The following is a 20,927-nucleotide window of genomic DNA, read 5'->3' as shown; positions in this document are numbered from 1 at the left end:
GTCTGCCTGAGCCACCTCTCTCCCAAGCTCCTTGCCACTGGATCTTCTATTCTATTTGAATTCTGTTCGCCTTTGCTTCAGAAAAGTCACAATCAGTTTTGTTGTCACGATGGGCAAAAGTTGGACATTTCACAGCCGGTCTCTTAAGAGGTTGGTACCTTCTCCAGCCTGCTCCTTACATCCTCCATGGCCCATCTGCTCCTGCTCACAGGAAGAGCTGATGATAGCAGCTCCCCAAGGGGGGCATGCTTGGGGCCCAGCCACCGTAAAGCCTTGTTTGCCTGAGGGGAAAGGACTATACAGTGGAGGACAGACACACACCATGCTACAAACTCACCATCCTAAAGCAGGCTTTCTTACTCCTGGGGTAAGAGCAAAGCACAAAGGGTGGAAGAAGAAAGGCTAACATTTGTTGGGCCTTGACCTTGTGACTGCTGCTGTCACCTGCTATGATTTTCCAGCTAAATACAGTTGTTCCAGATGGAGATTTTAGCTGATGTGGAGACCTGGAACATAGCAGTAAAGTAGTTTGCCCAAGCTCACACAGTTAAAAAGTAGCCGCAGAATTTGAAACTAGATCTGATGCCAAAGTCTGTATTCTTTTTGGGGTCTTTTAGAAACCCATCCATGGGTTTATGGTATGGAGATGAATATTTGTCAAAACATAATCTCTTTAATCTATTTTCTAGCAAAAATAATGAAATCAAGGACAGAGAAAGTCATTTACAAAGGAAGTATCCTGTAAAATCCAGGTCGGATCAGGAATTTGCTTACTTTGGCATATTGTTGCCTATCCCTTTGACATTTTCTCTTTGTTTGGTTCTAAGCATGTGAAGTTCTTTTTTTATATGAAGCATTTTTCTGAAGTTTCAAACTCTACGATTGCTGATCTTGTGGGATTCTATAATTTGCGTCAAGCGTTATTTATGGAATTTGCAGAACATCCTGTCATTTTGTTACAGATTTTTCATTCTATGATCTCATGGCATCCTGGAAGTTTTTGGTAGTGAACGTCTCTCCCCACCCCACAGCTGTTGCCTTTTTATAAGCTAGAGGCACTTCCATAGATTCATCAGGAAGAGCTGGGTGAAAGGTTTCGCATTTCTGGGTGATTCTTGTTAGCCCAGAATTTCCAAGATCCCCACTAGATCATGAGACCAAAAAAAACAAATAGGAGAACGCCCCCAAGGGTGAGACATGAGGGAAGGTGACACCTTATCATACAGCAGGAACCAGCCTCCTTCAGTTCTCCGAAACCAAGTTGTCATCCCGCAGCATCGCACAACAGGAAGATCCTCTTGTTAGATGCCAAGAACCATAGTTATGACACTTTTTGTCAGGCTGTTTCCTCTTATTTATACAGTGGAGAGTAGGATGTTTTCAAATAAACCCTCTAAATATGAAATCCTGAGAATGCATTATTTCTAAAGCGCTGCACTGTTAACAGCCTTTTAGCTGGTTACATTATAAAGCATATTGTAACAGCTTAAAGAAAAAAATCTGAGCTGAAATGTGTTTCCATAGCCCATATGTTGAATTCTGGCATCTTTATACCTTTTTCAAGTTGTCAATTAGTAAAGAAATGAATATCTGATTTTACATCCTTTGTAAGATCAAGTATGTGCTTTGATGCTGCAAAGAGGTACAAAGGGAGATGTTTTGCTTGGGTTGAAGGTAACTGAGAGCAGCAGTAGTGGGAGATGAAGACATGTTGTCCCCAAGTGTCTGCAATGGATGCCTGGCTATCAACAAACAGAAGAGAAGGAATGGCTCTTGTTGTGGGAAACAAACTGTTTTCTAGGCCAACAAGCTGTGATCTTGGACTTTTTGCCATATGCATGTTTTTTAAAAAGAGAAAAGGAGAGACAGAAACAGAACCTCCTAGTCACATAACATTTCTCGCCTTAGTGAGGGGATGGACATCTGAGTGTGGCAGCGCGCGGTTCTTGTGTGACCTGGACCAAATCGCCTCTGTCGTCCCTTCGCCCTGTGACTTTGAATCTCCCTTTGTTCCCACACTCTCTGCTCTTGAAACCTAACAAAGACATTTGTAGCATTAGTGGAATGTGTCAGCTGACAAACCAACATACTTTTGTGTTGGCAGCAAATGGACATGTGGCCTTTTAGCTTAAGGATGCGATTTCATTACTTTTAACTTGTCGTTGGTCTTATTTCTTTACACTTTGGCATAGAATGTCATTGCTCATGGGATTTCTGCTATTGGATATAACAGGAGCACAGACAACAAACCAGACTTACATTAGAAAATGGGTTTGAAACTGTGATATCTAAATTTCAAACATCGGAACCACATTGCAGCCCAAAGTAAGAAGGAAATACGGGTATGTTGGCATTCTTGTTCCAATAAAGCATTGATGTTAAAGACTGGAAGCAAAAAATACCAACAATCGTGAGGAAATTTGCTGGAACTAGAAGACCATGCTTGATGTGTAGGTGGCCACTGAGTGGGTTTCTGTCGCATCACTTTTTGGTACTTTTGTTATTGCCCAAGCAGTCACACAGATTCTGCCTGAAATTTTGATTTCTAAGTGAGTCAGCCCAAAACCTGGATTATTTTATGACCCATTGTTTGAGTAACATATATGTTCTATAGCTCTTTCCTACCAATGGTAAAGAAATAGGTTGCCTCAAAAAAAGTTGATAAAAACATGACTTGAGCTACATGTTCTTCAGACAAAACAATAGCTTTCCATAGGGTTTTTACCTAGAAGCCAGGCACACAATGGGAAGAAAGTGAATTTACCACCTTCTGTATAAAAAAGCAAAGACATAACCTCCCGTGCTGACAAGGATATGATAAGACTCGAATTTCTGTACTTTGCTGGGGATGATAACAGTTATCAAGTGGAAAGTATTTTTGGTTTTGTGAATGAAAACTCTCCCAAATATTCTTAACTTTTGATCTAGAAACCCCATGTGTATAATTCTATACACGTCTGTAACAAGACGTTCATCTTAGTGTCATTTATTATAGCAAAAGATTGAAGGCAATCTCAATACCTCACCATGAAAAGTAGTTTAGTTTAGTGAGTCTTGATTTTATCCCCTGAAGGGCTATCATGCAGTCACTATAAATCACAAGTACAAATTATATAACAATGTAGGGAAAATATTCATATATATGTTAAGTTAAAAATCAGTTCTAGGCCTCAGTACTTTGCCAAGACCTGACACGTAACACGTATTCAGGGCATGTTGTTCAGTTGCAAAGAGTTTTCACTGTCTTCCTGCACCAGCCCTGATAGAGCAAAGCCTTGTCAAATTGGAGAATGATCTTCTCCCCCACCTCACACCCTAACACATGACCTTCAGGGCCATGAGATAACAAGGTGTTTTGCTGACTGAGCAAGAAGTTAAATGACACTCCCTGGCTATTCTTGCTGGAAGACACATCCATGGCCACCTCCACCTATATACCTTTGCTCCTTTGTAACTCATGTATCATGGGTGTCCTTGCATGAGCTTCATGTCTGGCAAAGGGCAGAGTAATACATACCAGGCAGCTTTGTCTTGTCTAGAAGAAGTTGGGCTGACCCTGAAGAGCTTGAGAAGGCCACGCCAGCATGCCCAGACCACACCAAGATAGCATCCAGAGCCATATGCAAGACGGGTGACACAGTATGATTTTATGGGTTTATTAAAAATGTAAGTGGTGAGCCATGTAGGCATCATTTCACAATTTGAATTTTCTTTCAATGATGTGTCTTAAGAATTCTTCCTGAGTCTGTTCATATAGTTCATGTTGGCAGGCTATTGAAATGAAACCAAACTTTAATCATACGTGTTTCCCCAACTATCCAAAAGTAGAGTGTTTCTACGAAAACTTTGGTAAGCCGAAATGGCATAACGCAAACACACAATTACCATTAACTTACGAAAAAGTTTTGAGCATTCCCAGGCCCAAATGCAATGCATGCACAATGTCTTTATGTCATTCACCACTACTGAAATGATTAGTCATATTGTTTTACACTAAGTGTAACAGCCTTACGAGCTCTCTTAGACTTTTCTGGTACTGTAAGACACATCTTGCTATTGGATCCATAAGATAAATTGAATAAAGGACAGATGCTCACAGACACAGTTCAAAGGCTTGATGCTTGAGATGCTGATGTGCTAAGTGTGGTTCCTGGGGAAGGAGCTTGGCAGGGGCTCTCCCACCGCTTGCTGCTGAAGGCTGACGGCTGCCTGTATAATGGCTGCTGCAAAACAAACCCTGAATACTGTTTGCACTTTTCAGCTTTGTTTCATAAAAGTGAAAATCCTCTGGATTTCTTTTAGTTAGAAAAAAACAGGTACTAATACAGATCTTTAAAAGAGAAGCGATGTGGTCATAAACTTTGAAAAAGCAGGGGTTGGCAAGGATGGAACTGTTTTTGCCTTTTTTTCCTTAAGTTTTCATTTCAATGACTCTAATTTACTGACTGCTTCCTCTGTGCCCAGCCCTGCTCTGAGTACTTTACACATATTCTCTCAATTAATCTTACCAACAGTCCGAGGAAATACTATTATCCCCACTTCGCAGATGAGGAGATTGAGGCTCAAAGAAGTTGAAAATCCTGTGGGAAACCATCCCACAGCGGAGCCAGATTTGGCCAGAGTTGTCCACCTAGCCCTACACTCAGTGGCCACCTTGGTGCCTTTCTGGTTTTCTCCACATACCTACCTTGAACATGTATTACTTCTATAATCAGAGAAAGGACAGGGTGTAATGTTTCAAAGGCAGGCAAACAGATACAGGTGTTTTTCTTCGTGCTACACATTGAAATGAAACCAAACTTTAAAATGTTTTCTTCTGAACAGAAAACATTTTCAGCACTGCCTGACAGGATTTTCTGCGATGACGTGTGTGTCCTGAATGGGCCCTGCCCAATACAGCAGCCACCTGTCAGTCACGTGTGGCTGTTGAGCACTTGACACATGCCTGATGAGACTGAGCAACTGAGTTTTTACTAGTTTTTATTTTAATTAATTTAAATTTAACTAACCCTTATAACTGGTGGCTACCGTACTATACAGTGCAACAGGTGTAGCACCTTTCTCAGTCACACTGCCAGCATAGAGGGACTCCGTGCCCTGCTGGTAGAAGACAAGCCACTGTCCCATCTGCTCACTCTACTCTCCTGTGCATACTCCAGGAGGAGTTGGGCTGGCAGCCGCAGGGTTGGTGCCCAAGCTCACAGGATGCCCTTTGTCCTGGCAGATGGTTTCTGCCAAAGGCCTCTCTGTACCTTATTCCTGATTCTGACAAGATTGAGTAGGTGGAGAAGGCCTGAGGCCTGACTGCAGCCCCCAGCCTCTACCTCCACCATAATCATGCAGGACTACCACCCAGCCCCTTATAAAGTGATTCAGGAAACAATCACTTGTTTGTGCTTCCTTGGGCAAGATTTGCTCGTGTATGTGTTTGTCCACAGGAAAGATTTAGATTACTGTTTCCAAACTTCAGGGAATCATGAGCACTTCTGACATTATTCTCAGGTTCTAAGATAATATTGCCATGTACCATATGTTATTACATAATTACTGCCAGTTTTAAGGAGCAGTAGATGATTTCATTGTATCTTGGAGGTAGTTGGTGATGTCCTGGAACTGAAGTGACATAGCAGATGTCATGTTCCAGAGCAGAGAACATAGGGCTGCTTTGGGTCCCAGCCCCCATCTTCATCATAACCTGATGGTGGCAGTGAGCATGTATTGAACACTTACTGTGTGCCACACACGGTGTTAACCACCTTACACTCACACTCTCCTTCAATCCTTGTAGTACCCAATGGAGTGCCCCTCACTGCTGGTGAGAAACCTACACCTTCAGGGAGCGAAGTCACCTGCCCAGGTCAAACCAACTGGCTTCCACCCTTAACCTCAGTACAACCCTACTTGCCCTCAACTCTGGCTTTAATCTCCTGTTTAAACTGGTTGATGACTCCTCCCTGCAGGTGTGGTTATTACCAAACAACAGAAACCACAGGTCCAGGGAGTTGGCATTGGGTCAGGCATGCAGCAAGTGCTTAACAAATGAGGCTCTTTTCTCTTCTTTTCACTTTCATCACATCTTAGTTGAATTTAGATTTTCAGTAGTGTTCATTCAGTCACAATGTGTGAGGGGCCCTCACCCTGTGGGCCCCAACTGGGTATAACTACATGGAGCCGCTCCCTTTCTTGAAGGGGAGTTTGAACTCTCAAGGGCAAAAGGAGCTATTTCTCATGCCCAGTCACACACACATATTTACTCCCTATGGTTGAGGAAATGCTGACCCATCTGCAGCCTTTTCTGAGTGCTCTAGGATCCTGACTTTAGCTGAGTTTAGTTGTCTACATCTCCAAGGCTTCAGCAAGCTCCACTTCTTAAATATTAAAAATTTCTCTCACATATGGGAGAAATGAATCTGCACTTCTTTTTAAAACAATTCATTTTACCATGTGCAATCTCCTTTGTTTTTTAAAAGTAACATTTGGTACAGTTTCAACAGAAGTTAAACTTGGGTTGCGGCGGCGTTTCTAGGTTTTTATCATGTTTTACCAACCCTATGCTACAAACAACTGTGATAGCACTGCATGGGAACATCTGGAGTCTAGAGGACACAGCAGACGTATCTTACTGTTTTTGATGGAGAGAGAAAAATGTCACATGTTAAACCTGGGAATTTTAAGTTTAAAGGAAGCTGAGCTGAAAGGTAATTTAATGCTTCATCTAAAAAATGTTCCGATTATATTGAGGATACAGACCAGCTAGTCTCCATTTCTTTGGAGAGCAAATCCTTTAAAGTGTGAGAAGTACAGGTTAGACATATAGAAGAATCTCTGACGGGGAGAATGCTGAACACCACAGTCATTTATGAATTTTCTCGTCTGAAGCTGTATATGAGGGGAAACGGGATGGAAGCTAGCATTCGCTGAAGATCTACTATATGTCGGGTATGTTATGCTATTGCATTTATTCCCCCAACAAATTTATGAGTAAATGTCTCCTAGTTTTATAGATGGGCAAGTGAAACTACCATCTTAAAATATGTGTTTCATTCCCTCTTTTTCATTTTATGCTTTTATCACATAATTAGGTATGACTCTCTAAAAAATATGTATTGTTTGCTTTTTTTTAGCTTTGTATAAATGGCTAACCTACATATTTATGCAGTCTTCTATGACTTGCTTTTTTCATTGTGTGTTTTGTTTCTAAGTTTCATCTAATTTGCTGCATGTAATTTTCTTTCATTCACTTTCACTACTGTAGAATAATCCCTTTGCTATAATGTATCCATTTTCCAGGCTGCCATGAACAGCCTGGTACATGTACTCAAGAATTTCTCTTGGGAGTAGGTATATCTAGAGGTGTCATTGCTGGGTTGTAAACAATGGAATTTCCACCTTACAGACACCAAATTGTGTTCCAAAGTGATTGTACTAGTTTCTCTCTCTCCTGTAACATATATGAGTTTGTGACTCCCTTTAAATTTAGAAATGGGCACTCAATCCTAACAGAGCTTTGTGCCACTTTGACACTCATCTACAAGTGGCTACAATTCTCCCTCTGGGTCTGAGTGGCTATGACTTCCACATCTGGCTCCTGCTGGTCCAGTCATGTGGTCTCCAAGGTCAAAGGCTCCACAATGATTGTCTGTCTAATGGGCCTTAACTACACATCCCAGAAGACTGCCCCACTCCTGGGACCTGCTGACTTCCTGTGGGATGGCCAGGAATGTAGGGTGGAAGGAAGTTTCTGTCCTTTAACGACTCACATGTCCCCAGGGAAACCAAAGCCTGCTCTCCAGATCCTTGGCTCTGCCTCAGCACTTGCATCTTCCATGGCTGCCTTACTGGTGAGAGGAAAGATCCCCTTGAAAATCAAGAGCAGAGAAACTCTCTGAGGTGATGTGAATAAATACAATAGCCGGCTAAAGAGCTAATTGTCCCTTGGATCTTTCTACCTGGGCATTGTGGAGTTGGACCAAAACCAAGACCAGAGCCCTTTTTCTAACTAGTTCTTTCTTCCTTTGAACAGAGCTGTTTCCTTTGGCAGCCTGAGCAAATCCTTGAGGGCCAGGAGGGTGGCCTGTAGGGTGGCCTGTAGGATTTGGCCATCTTGGAGAGGCTGGAAATACTCTCTGGTTGGCACGTCCAAGAGAGCAGAGGCGAGAGATGAGGGGGGCTTTCTGTTTGTATAGAAACCCCCAGTAGAGAGCATGTGGTTTAGGAGTTAGGAAAACCGAAGCTGTGGGCTCCACTGCAGACCCTTCACCATAGGGACAGTGGCAGTGCTTTCAGAATGAAGATGGCAGGTGACCCAATGTCTTGGAGAGGCCATCTCGTCATTCTAGACTTGCCTCTCTGACTTTTGTCTTTCAGAAGAAACACATTTGCCTGCATTCGTTTGCCTGCGTTTCTTTTCCCCCATTAACAAAGTAAAATATGTTCAAGGTAGATTTAGGGGAGGAAATAGGAAATCATAGAGGCAGCGACTGAGTCCACAATGGTTAAGAAGTGAGCTATGGATTCAGTCTTCCTCAGATCAAATCTAGTCCCACCACTGCAAGGCCTCATGCAGGATTTACAACTTCTTGTGGACTCAGTCTCCTCATTTGCAAGTGAAGTGGATGATGCTGCAAGCCAGCCTTTGAGTCAAGGGCCGTACCCTTCTGTGTGGGGCTTAGTGCGTTGAGGAAAGACCCGAGGTCTGTCCTCACCTTGGCATCTGTGTCCTTCTTCACTTAGAATCTTTTCTAAATGGCTTCATCTTCACCCTGCCCCACCCAAGGTGGCACTGCACACCCCTAAACTCCTTCCTCTGCGCAAAGGCAAAGCTCTCCCTCCTATCCTCTGGTAGCCTAAGCAAAGGCCACTTTGGTGTTCTCTATACCCAGGGCAGTGTAGACATAGTTGGTAGACAAAGCTTTGGGCAAGACTTTCCATGATGATCATAAGCAAAAGTGATCCAATGAGGACACTTACAAAATTTTTTTTAACATTCAATATTATCTTAGTTTCAGGTGGTTAGATATTTATATAACTTGCAAAGTGCTTCTCCACCCATAAATCTAGTACCCACCTGACACTATACATGACTATTACTATATTATTGATTATATTCCCTAGGCTATACTTTACATTCCCACGACTATTTTATAACTGCCAATTTGTACTTCTTAATCCCTTCACCTTTTCACCTATCGCCCCAATCCTCCTTCCCTCTAGCAATCCATCAGTTTGTTCTCTGTATCCATGAGTTTATTTCTGTTTATTTGTTTATTTTGTTTTTTAGACCCCTCATATAAGTGAAATCATACAGTATTTGTCTTTCTCTGTCTGACTTACTTCACTTAGCATCATACCCTCTAGGTCCATCCATGTTATCGCAAATTGTAAGAGTCCGTTCTTTTTAATGACCAAGTAATATTTTATATATATGTGTGTGTGTGTGTGTGTGTGTGTGTGTGTGTGTGTGTGTGTGTATATATATATATACTTCTTTTTCCAATCATCTATCACTAGACACTTAGGTTGCCTCTACATCATGCCTGTTGTCAATAACACTGCAATGAACATAGGGCTGCATATATCATTTCAAATTAGTGTTTTAGATTTCTTCAGATAAATACTCAGAAGTTGAATTGCTGTGTCATAGGTAATTCTATTTTTAATTTTTGGAGAACACTCCATACTGTTTTCCATAGTGGCTGCACCAATCTGCAATCCCACCAATAGTGCACTAGGGTTCCATTTTCTCCCCATCCTCACCAACACTGTTCATTAATTTACTGATGATAGCCATTCTGATAGGTGTGAGGTGATATCTCATTGTGGTTTAAATTTGCATTTCTCTGATAATTAGTGACATTGAACATCTTTTCATATGCCTATTAGCCACCTGTATGTCCTCTTTAGAGAAAAGTCTATTCAGGTCCTCTGCCCATTTTTAAATCAGATTGTCTTTTTGTGATAAGTTGTATGAGTTTGTTATATTTTGGATATTAATTCTTTATCTTTTCTCATTCAGTAGATTGTATTTTCATTTGATGGTTTTCTTTGCTGTGCAAAACTTCTTAGTTTGATGTAATACCATTTGTTTCTTTTTTATTTTTTTCCCCTTGCCCAAGGAGACATATCCCATTATATATATATAATACATATAATACACACACACACACACACACACACACACACACACACACACACACACACTGCTAAAAGCAATGTCAGATAGTTTACTGCCTATGTTTTCTTCTAGGACTTTTATGGTTTCAAGTCTTATATTTAAGTTTTTATTCCTAGTTGAGTTTATTCTTGCATATGGTATAAGAAAGTGATATAGTTTCTTCTTTTTTTTTTTTTGCATGTATCTGTCCACTTTTCCCAATACTATTTATTGAAGACTCTCTTTATCACATTGTATATTTTCCCTTCTTTGTCATAGATTAAGTCACCATATAGGCATGGGTTTAGTTCTGAACTCTCTATTCTGTTTCATTTATCTATGTGTCTGTTTTTACCACTACTGTGCTATTTTAATTATTGTAGCCTTGTAGTACAGTTCGATGTCAGGTAGTATGATGCTACCAACTTTGTTCTCTCTCAAGACTTCTTTGGCTGTCAAAATCTTTGTGGTTTCACATAAATTTTATGATTATTTATTCTAGTTCTGTGAAAAATGTCATGGGTATGTTGATAGGGATTGCATTGAATCCATAGATTGCTTTGGGTAGATATTTTAATGATGTTAATTCTTCTTATCCATGAGCATGGTATATGCTTCTATTTATTTCTACCTTCAATTTCTTTCTTCAATATTTTATAGTTTTCTGAGTACAAGCTTTTCACCTCTTTAGTTAAATTTATTCCTAGGTAAATTTTTAATGCAATTATAAATAAGATTGTTTTCTTAATTTCTCTTTCTCATGGTTCATTATTGGTATATAAAAATGCAACTAATTTCTAAATTTCATATCCTGCTACATTACTGAATTCATTTATCAGTTCTAATAGTTTTTGATAGACTCTTTGAGTTCTCTCTATAAGTGTCATGTCATCTGCAAATGACAGCTTTGCTTCTTCCTTTCTAATTTGGATATCTCTTATTTCTTTTTCTTGTCTGATTGCTTTGGCTAAGAATTCTAATACTATGTTAAATATAAATGGTGAAAGTGGACATCTTTGTCTTGTTCCTGACCTTAAGGAAAATGCTTTTAGTTTTTCACCATTGAGTATCATGTTAGCTATGGGTTTGTCATATATGGCCTTTATTATGTTGAAGTATGCTACCTTCATTCCCACTTGGCTGAAAGTTTTTATCATAAATGGATGCTGAATTATGTCAGATGCTTTTTCTACATCTATTGACCTGATCATATGATTTTTATACTTCATTTTGTATATGCGGTAGATTACATTAATTGATTTGCATATACTGAACCAAACTTGTATCCTAGAATCAATTACACTTGATCATGGTGTATGATCTTTTTAATGTATTATTAACTTTTGTTTGCTAATATTGTATTGAGGATTTTTACATCTGTGTTCATCAGGGATATTGGTCTATAATTTGTGTATGTGTGTGTGTGTGTGTGTGTGTGTGTGTAACGTCTTCGATTTTAAAATCAGAGTAATGAGCTTGGGAGCCTTCCTACCTCCTGAATTTTTTGGAATAGTTTGAGAAAAATAGGTGTTAATTCTTCTTTGAATTTTTGGTAAAATTTATCTGTTAAGTCATCTAGTCCAGGACTTTTGTTTTATGGGAGGGAGTTTTTGATAACCGATTCAATTTTATTAGTAGTTACTGGTCTGTTCAGGTTTTCTGTTTCTTCTTGACTCAGTCTTGGAAGAGTGTATGTTTCTAGGAATTTATTCATTTCTTCCAGATTGTCCAATTTGTTAGCATATGATTATTCATTAATATATTCTTATAATCCTTTGTATTGCTGTGTTGTCAGTTGTCACTTCTCTATCATTTCTGATTTTATTTAATCGAGTCCTCTTTTTTGTGATGTCTGATTAAAGGTTTATTAATTTTATTTATCTTTTCAAAGAACAAGATGTTGGTTTCATTGAACTTTTCTATTGTTTTTTAAGACTATTCATTTATTTCCACTCTGATCTTTATTATTTCCTTCTTTCTACTCACTTTGGGCTTCATTTGTTCTCTTTTTCTAGGTGTAAGGCAATGAGGTTAATTTTTCTAAATGCAAATGTCACCGTTGTGCCTAAAACTCTCCTTGACACCCCATCTCTCCCAGCAGGGAGAGCTTATACCTGGACAGTGTGTCCCAGCCCCAAGGCACCACACCTTTTTCGTTCTATCTCAGGCCTGAGTCATCCTCCTTCTCCTTTTCCAAGCCAGTCTTCTAGCTCCATACTTCCTCAGGGAGCCTGGGCAGGGAAGTTGCTGACCCTCCCAAAGACCAGTCTTTGTTTCCGTAAAGCTCATGCAGGTGCCCATGGAGCATGCCATGGGGAACATCCTTGAAAGCAGCGAGCTCATAGATTTAAGGTCCTCAGTGAATGAATATTGCTATTTGTTGTATTAATTCCAGTGTCAGCCTAGCCCTTATGTTCCCACTGTACCCACTCTCAAATATTTTGAAGGCTCCCAAAGGACACTTCTCAGTGGTCTCCGTGTTTGCATATCTGCAGACACTAAAGAGTTCAGCCATGTAGTGAGTGAGACCTGTCTCCAGATGAGACCACCAAGCACTCACAGGACTTGCCTCAGGTGTGAGCAGCTCTGGACACAAACTCAAATGGAAGGTGCTAGCTGTGTGCTTTTATAGCATGTCCTTTATCCATTTAGGAAAGGCTTTTCTTTCATTCTATCAGTCTGTGATTTCTCTGCTTCCTGCCCATGTTTTACACTGTGCTATGACAGCGGACGTAATGGATTTGGAGCCCGAAGCCTGCACTCAAGTCCTTGTCCAGGCTCTAACTCACTTGGAGGCTCAGCTCCATCCAGTCTCTCTGAGGGTCAATTTTCTCAGCTAGAAATAAGGGGAAAGAATCCTAGACTCACAGAATTGTAAGGATCCAATGAAATAAACTCTAAGAAAGGGCTTTGTAAATTACACATTGCCACACGAATGTTCGGTGTTATTGCTATTGCTTTTTGAATGTTCGATCTCTCTTTTCTTACTCAAAGCTGTATTTGACCAGGCTTTTCTTCTGTAAGAAAATGAGGAGCTTTTGAGATCTTACTCCCCAGCATATGTCCTCAGTTTGGCTTAAAGGAACTCTTATAAATATTGTGAAAGAAAGAAAGAAAAAGAGAAAGAGGGAAGGTGAGAGGAAGGAAGGAAGAGAAAGAAAGAAGAGAGAGAGAAAGAGAGAGAGAGAATAAATACTAATACCAGTTTTTAAGAAAATGGAAATGAAATGTCCATTTCTTCCTATTCTAGCACTAATAAGATCATCAGCTTTCTGGATACTTCCCAGTGATCTCTCTCTCTCTCTCTCTCTCTCTCTCTCTCTCTCTCTCTCTCTTTTTTGCATGTGAAAAAGAGACTGGGATCACTTAATCATTTAGCAACATGCTTATTTTTCATCACTATAGTACTAGAGTGTTTTAAGGGTCGCTGAGCTTTGTTTTAATCAGGTATAGTAAAAGACACAAATGCAGAAATGACTGTTATGAAGGAATAATTTATTGTACTCACAGATTCTGGGCAACAGGAAACATGGTTCACCATGCAAGGCCATGTGGGGAAACACCAGGGTCAGTTGTGACGAGTGGAAATGTGGGCAGAAGCCTTCATTGTGTTTTCTGAGGGAAGGAACAGGCAAAGCAGGGTATGCAGGCTCAGGGTTGGCTGCTTTGAATCAATTCAGTGGGCTCTGGGTTATAGGAGTTGTCTCTAGTTGTCTGGTTCCTGGTCCTGGGTGATCAGATCAGGGAGCTACTGGTAGGGCTAGCTCACAAGCAAATTCTTGTCTATCTCTAGAAATTAGCTGATCCTGGGAGGGAAAGTCCCTCTAGAGTCAGCTTTAACAAGGTGAGAAAGCAACACTATGCAAAAAAATGAAAAACATAGTATATAACAGAATCAGGGTAAACAAAACTAAAAATACATTGGATGAAGGTCTGTGGCTCAGGGCTCTTTAAAAAAAAAAAAAAGTACTAAGAAAGAATAATTTAATTGCATATGCAGAACTGCTGCTCAGTAGATCAGCTTACATGGTGAAAAAGGAAATGTGTCACATTAGCTACAGCCGGAGTAATGGAGCTGAATCTCCATTACTGAGATGAATGGCCATTATGAAACTACTGCCTAGAATTCACTTCAATTGACATTTATCAAGCCTCTGCCAGGCCTATACAAGGAGCCCTGATGAATATACAGACAAATAAAACACAATCCTTGCTGTCAGCATCAGCTCTGGAAAATATGGGGCACGTGTGTTTTGAAACTACTCCTCTAGTTTATGGCAGGCATCACTAATCACAGGACGGACATCACTAATCGCTCACAGCACTCTTTTCTGCCCTTTCCAGCCAGACTCACCTTAGAATTCTCCGTAGCACAGTGCAGTAGGGGGCCTCCACTTTGCAATCAGAGTTTTTTGTCACCCTGGGTCCAGGGACTCTCTGTCCACAGGGAGAAGTGGTACAAGAAGAGAGAAGGTGGGGAAACTCTAATCAACTCCTGTGTGATAGGGACAAGAAATGCTTTGAGGGTATGGAAGGAAAAACTTGCACTTGTGTTGAGGGAATTGACTCCATAGAAGTGATAGGATTTGAGATGAGCCTTAAAAGACTTTGTTTCTGGCCCGGTGCTGGGGCGAGGGCACCACAGCAGAGGGGTGTTCAATGAGAGGGACAAGGTAGGAAAGTGTGGATGCATTTTGAGAAATAGTGAGCGGTTGGGTGTGGATATGGCTTAGACTGTGCTTTCTAGTGAGGCAGAGGGACCAGTGAGAGCATTTAGTGGAGACCCCAAATACTGGACTGGAATGTGTGGACTGAGTTCTGAAATAGTGAGGACAATCTGTCCACTGCAAGATCAGAGCAGCTTCCAGAGGAGGAAGCAGGACAGTGCAGAGTAGGTTAGAGTAGGGAGAGCTTGGGGGAAACAGGGAACTGGTTGGAAAGTTATTGTTACAACATAGGAGTGCAAAAAAGGAGGCTGATTCAGGAGACTATGAATCCAGATGCAGAAAAATTTGGGGACCAGCTGAACATAGGGATAGAATAAAAGTTTTGAGCCTCAATGATTTGGAAGGATGGGGTGGGGGCGGCGTTAAGCACAATGTGGAACCCAGGGGGAGAGCAGGTTTAGAAGCACTTCGAGGAGTCATTGGACAGCCAGGGTAATCCTTCTGATAGGGGTTGGTAAGGTGACTCTGCAGCTTTGGAAGGAACCCAGAGCCAGAAACAGTAAAACTGGGAGGACATCTACCTTAGGATGAGAGTCAAAGCATGGGAGCAGTGGACATGAACAAGGGATAACTTACAGAGTGGTCAGGGGCCTCCCGCCATAATGCATAGACAGGACAGGCATATATTATAATGCCTTTATAATGAAGGCTGACATTTATAAGCAGACTAGTGGAACTGAGCAGAAATCCAGAAATAGGCTAGAGTGACTAGGCTATCTGTGATAAGAATGACATCACAATTCATTGAGTAAAGAAAGAGTTTTTAATAAATTCTGTTAAGACGGTTAAGACCCATCTGCATTTTGGAGCTTGATTGAGGTGGTGGCTGAGCAACATCATGAGTGCACTAAATGCCACTCAGTTGGTATACTTCACAACGGTTAATTTTATGTTATGCAACTTTCACCTCAATTTAAAACAAAAACAAAAACAAAAGAACCATAGGAAAAGAGATCCCTTTCTCACACCAAAAGTGAAAAATTAACATGTAAAAAATGAAACTGTATCTGGAGATGAATGGTGGTGATGGTCGCACAACAGTGTGAATATACTTAATGCCACTGAACTGTACACTTGAAAATGGTTAATGTAAATTATATGTTATGTGATGTTACCACAAAAAAAAGAGAAATGAAATCATAAAAGAACTCACAGAATATATAGCTGAATTTCTTTATAACTCTGGAACACAGAAGGCTTTCATTAAGCAGAACCAAATTAAAAAGCTATAAAAAGAAAAGATTGACAATCTGACCTTTTAAAAATAATAAGCTTCTGTATACCTAAACACAATATAAACAAAGGCAAAAGACAAATGACCAACTAAGCACAAAGAGCTCTTAAATATCAAGAAGGAATGCAAAACCAAGATAGAAAAAGTAAGCAAAGACATGGATTCTCAGTTTGCCAAAAAAGAAATACAAGTGGCTACTAAAATGTGAGAAGATGCTCAGCCTACTCTTTCTCTATCATATGAGCAAAAATCCAAATGACAAACAAGACACTTTGTTTGTAAGGCTGAAAAGACACTTTGTTTGTACAGGTCCTCTCCCATACCTCACAGGTAGAATAAGACAGCACATCCCACATTGAAGGGAATTTGGCAATACCTACCAAAATGACATATGCACACATCTTTTAACCAAGCAACCCTGAATCTAAACATATACCCTGAAACCACATCTTCACAAAGATGAAATAAAATATCCCAAGGTTATTCATTATAGTCAAATGTTTGATAAACAAGAGATTGGATGATGTAAATATTTGTCAACAAGAGGCTACTTGAATAAACTATAATTCATCCACACAAAGTACAACACATTGAAGAAGAACACCGGGGTCTGTTTGTGTTATGAAGTAATTTCTAGACTATGATAAAATGAAACAAATCTGGTGTAGAGGATAGATGTGTGGCAGCTACCTTTTAGGTAAGAAAGGAGAGAAAATAAGGAGGGATGGATAGATAGATAGATAGATAGATAGATAGATAGATAGATAGATAGATAATTTTCTTATCTTTACAAAAAGAAATGTTTCAAAGGAAAAAAGACAGAAAATAATTAAAATGATTAACTATAGGGAACAAGAGGAGAGAGGTGGAGATGATAGGAGTAGAAGCAAGACTTCAATGGATGAATCTTTTTATATTTGTGACTGTTGTACCAGGTAAATGTTTTTATATTCAGAAAAGAAAATTAAATTAAAAAGCAAAAGAGCAAAACCTATAATTGGAAACAAATTTAATTTGAACTTAATAAACCTAATTGTATATCGAATTAGTAACATGAGAACAAAGAGGAAATAATTATGACATGCGTAATAATTTGAACCCTGAACACAATACTCTGGCCATATTATTATTGAAGTATATTCTAAGGACAAAAGGAAATGCAAAGAAATGTTAGGTTTCCCTCAGTTGGTTTATTGTTGGTGGTAATATTGTGACTTTGAAACTATTCTGTCATTACATTGTTAACACCACAGATAAGTGACTATGTTAATGCTATTAGCAACTAACATTTTCAGTATCAGAGAAAAGAGATAAAATATAAACAGAAAGGTTAAGAAAAACCTTGGAACACTGATTTTTAACTAGAAATATCAATATGAACTCTTGATTTTGAAAAAAATTGTTTCCTAGCTCTTCCCACTAAGAGAGCACAGAAACTACGGCACCCTGATGGCATTGAGCACTCCAATAGTTAAATATTGGTATTTAAACACCATTCCATACTAACAAGATCTGGGGCTCCTTGGCAAAAATGCTTAATTTTAAATCTAGGGTAAAGTTTACAGAAGTCACAGATACTTGTGCCAGAAAGCAAGAAAGTGCTTGATGAATAGTAGGAACACAGGAACAATATGAGGGAAAACCAATCAGATTCAGAATATAGGACATTTTATTGGCCTGGTCTCTTCAAAATAAAAGTGAATGGAAAGTTGTAGATTTAAACAAATGAAAGAAATACAACAACAAAATACAGTGTATGAACTTTGTATCCTGGGTCTTAAAAACAGCTATAAAATATTTGGAGACAACTGGGAAATTTGAATTTGAACTGAATGTGAGATGATATTAGGGAGCTACTGCAAGTTTACATAGTGGGAAAGTAGCATGGTAATTATGAAGGGAATGTGTTTTTTAGGAGATGCACGCTCAAGCGTCTAGGGATAGAGTGCCATGCTAGCTATGACCTTTTATAAAATTGTTATTAGAAATGACTTCAGTTTACTTAAAATTTGCAAGACTAATGCAAAGAACCTTTGTATATTCTCTACCCAGATTTTCCAATTGTTAAAATCTACAAATTACTTTAAATGATTCAGCCCTTTTTGTATTTAGAACTACGTATGCATAAAGGTTCTTTGCATAAAGGAAGCAAAATATTGACAACTGTGGAGTAAAGATGGTAGGCATAGGGTCTTTCTTGTAATATTCTTCCCATGTTTTTGTGTGTTTGAAAATTTTTTTAATGAAAAGTTGGACTAAAAACCAGAGAGAAGCTCTATTTCAAATGTTGAAAAATCCTCTGGATATATTGCCAGGTGAATAAAGCAAGATGCAGATCTGTATATGTTATATTTCTTAATGTTTTAAAAGCAGGATAAAAATCAAGATTTGTATTTGTTTATAAAGAGGTACTAGAAGGAGACAGGAGATACCTTGGGAAGAACTTAAGGGAAGAAGAACAAAAGAGTGGCAAGGAATGTATTCAATTACACCACTTTATACCACTTTGATTTTTGAACCATGTGAATGAATTCTCTTTTACAATGCAATTTTTTTAAATTAAAAATGAATGCATGAAGGTAGTGCAGAAGCTGGCCAGGGAAAGGAGGCAAAGAAAAAGTAGTGAGAGAGGTGAAGGAGAAGTTCATTTCCATGGACCTGTGACAGGATCCACCAAGACTGTGTGGGATGCAATGTGCTGCCAGCCAAGCTGACAGTGGAAGGAGAGCAAAGACTGAGGGAAGACTGAGGGAAGGCCATTGTGCAAGGCCAGCAGGAGTCTCTGGTGACTTAGTGGGGTCAGGGTAGTACCTCCACAGGTTGGAGAGATGGGGTGGGAAAGGGCAGTGAGTATAGTTCACTCTTTGAAGACTGAGGGGAAAGGGAGAAAGAAGTCAATATTTGAAGGGCCTAGAAGGTGAAGGAGGGAGGGAAGAATAGAGCATATTGATGAGGTAGAGAGAGAGAGAGAGAAAGAGAGAGAGAGAGAGAGAGAGAGAGAGAGAGAGAGAGAGAGAGAGAGAGAGAGAACACTGGGAGAGCTGGACAGGAGTGACTAGGATCAGGAAGGGTCCGACCTGTAAAGAAGGAAACCCTCACAGGGGGTGAGGGTGAAGAGGGCCATGTTGGATGGTCCCATGTTTTTAAAAAAGAAAAGAGTGTTAATATCTGCTTGGAGTCAGGAAATAGGTTTACAGGCTTTAGGATAATGAAGACATTTGAAAGAGATGCTGAGGCAAATTTGTTTGGCAGCCGAATATGTGTGAAGAGGCAATAAGTCACCAGCCAGCCCTGGTGTTATTTGGCTCACGCACTCAAGTTCACCCAGCCGCCATGGAATCAGCTGGAAAAGGGCAGCTGTGGACTGAATCCAGAGCAGAAGACTCAGAAGAGCTGCTCCTCAAAAAACTAAACAGAATTACCATACAACCCAGCAATCCCACTTCTGGATATATACCCAAAAGAATTAAAAGCAGAGACTAGAACAGATATTTGTACACTTATTTTCATAGCAGCATTATTCACAATAGCTAAGAGGTGAAAGCACCCCAAGTGTCCATTAACAGTTTAATGGATAAACAAAATGTGGTCTATACATACATCGAGATATTATTCAGCCCCCACCCCCGCCTACCAAAAAAAGGAGGTTCCGACACATGGTGCAGTGAGGATAAACCGTGAGGACCTTATGCTAAGCGAAATAAGCTGGACACACACAAAAAACAAAACTGTATGATCCTCTTATAGGAGGTACTTAGAGTAGTCAAATTCATAGAGAGAAAGTAGAAGAGTGGGTGCCAGGGGCTGAGGGATGAAAATGGGGAGTTAATGTTTAACGGACACAATACTCTGCTCAGGCTGCTGTAAAAAAGAACTACAGGCCTGGTGGCTTAAACAATAGACATTTATTTCCTCCCAGTTCTAGAGGCTGGAACTCAGAGATCAAGGTGTTGGTAGGCTTAGTTCCATTGAGGCCTCTCTCTTTAGTCTGCAGACAGCTGTCTTCTTCCTGTGTCCTCACATGGTCCTCACATGTGTGTCTGTGTCCTAATCTCCTCTTCTTTAAGGACACCAGTCATATCGGATTAGGACCCAAACTAGTGACCTCACTTTAACTTAGTTACTCTTCAAAGGTCCCCTCTCCAAATAGTCACACTGGAGTTACTGGGGGTCAGGACTTCGACATAGCAGTGGGATGTGGGGAAGGTGCAGTCTATAACAATGAATATGGAATTTCAGTTTGGAAAGATGAAAAAGTTCTGAGATGGATGGTGGTAATGGTTACAGTTACACAGCAGTGTGAACATACTTAATATCACTGAATTATACACTAAAAAATGGTTAAGATGGTATTTTTTATCACAATACAAAATTAAATTTAATAAAATTTTAAAAGGGAAAAATCCTCAGTTCTAAGAGGGTGACAGACCAGTGGGCCCTGGGCTGCGTGCAGTGGTCAGAGAGGTGGGTCTGAGTAGGAGAGTGAGGACATGTGGCGGGAGGAGACAGGACACAAGAGTTTGTGATCAGACCACACTGAGGGTGTCTGAGGTCTGGGCGGCCGGTTGGTTCCAGGTAATGATGAGTCTTCACCTTTCCCACCTGTGAAAAAAAGTGTTATTATCATTATTTCTATAATAGCTTTCTCACCAAGGTAGCAGGTCCCTGTTCTCTGGGAGCCCTTTCTTTTTGGCGATTTTCAAATCATCACATCAGCAGCTTTCAGCCTGAATATGGAAGCTGCAGTCAGCATGTCGTTTCTATAGCAACTTATGTCCTTCTCAGAGGGAAAATGTGGAGAGACCCTAAGAAA

At 40.0% G+C, this 20,927-nt stretch overlaps 1 protein-coding gene across 3 annotated transcripts in view; it reads left to right on the top strand.

The window, feature by feature from the left end:
* The window catches only part of MGLL (monoglyceride lipase), a 120,722-nt gene that overhangs the window by 71,310 nt on the left and 28,485 nt on the right, over window positions 1–20,927 (top strand). The window lies entirely within an intron of this gene.

Source organism: Rousettus aegyptiacus, unplaced genomic scaffold, assembly GCF_014176215.1.
Source record: "Rousettus aegyptiacus isolate mRouAeg1 unplaced genomic scaffold, mRouAeg1.p scaffold_m13_p_12, whole genome shotgun sequence".
Lineage (NCBI taxonomy): Eukaryota > Metazoa > Chordata > Mammalia > Chiroptera > Pteropodidae > Rousettus > Rousettus aegyptiacus.
Note: the sequence above shows the minus strand (reverse complement) of the source record. Positions and strands in the feature narration are given on the sequence as shown.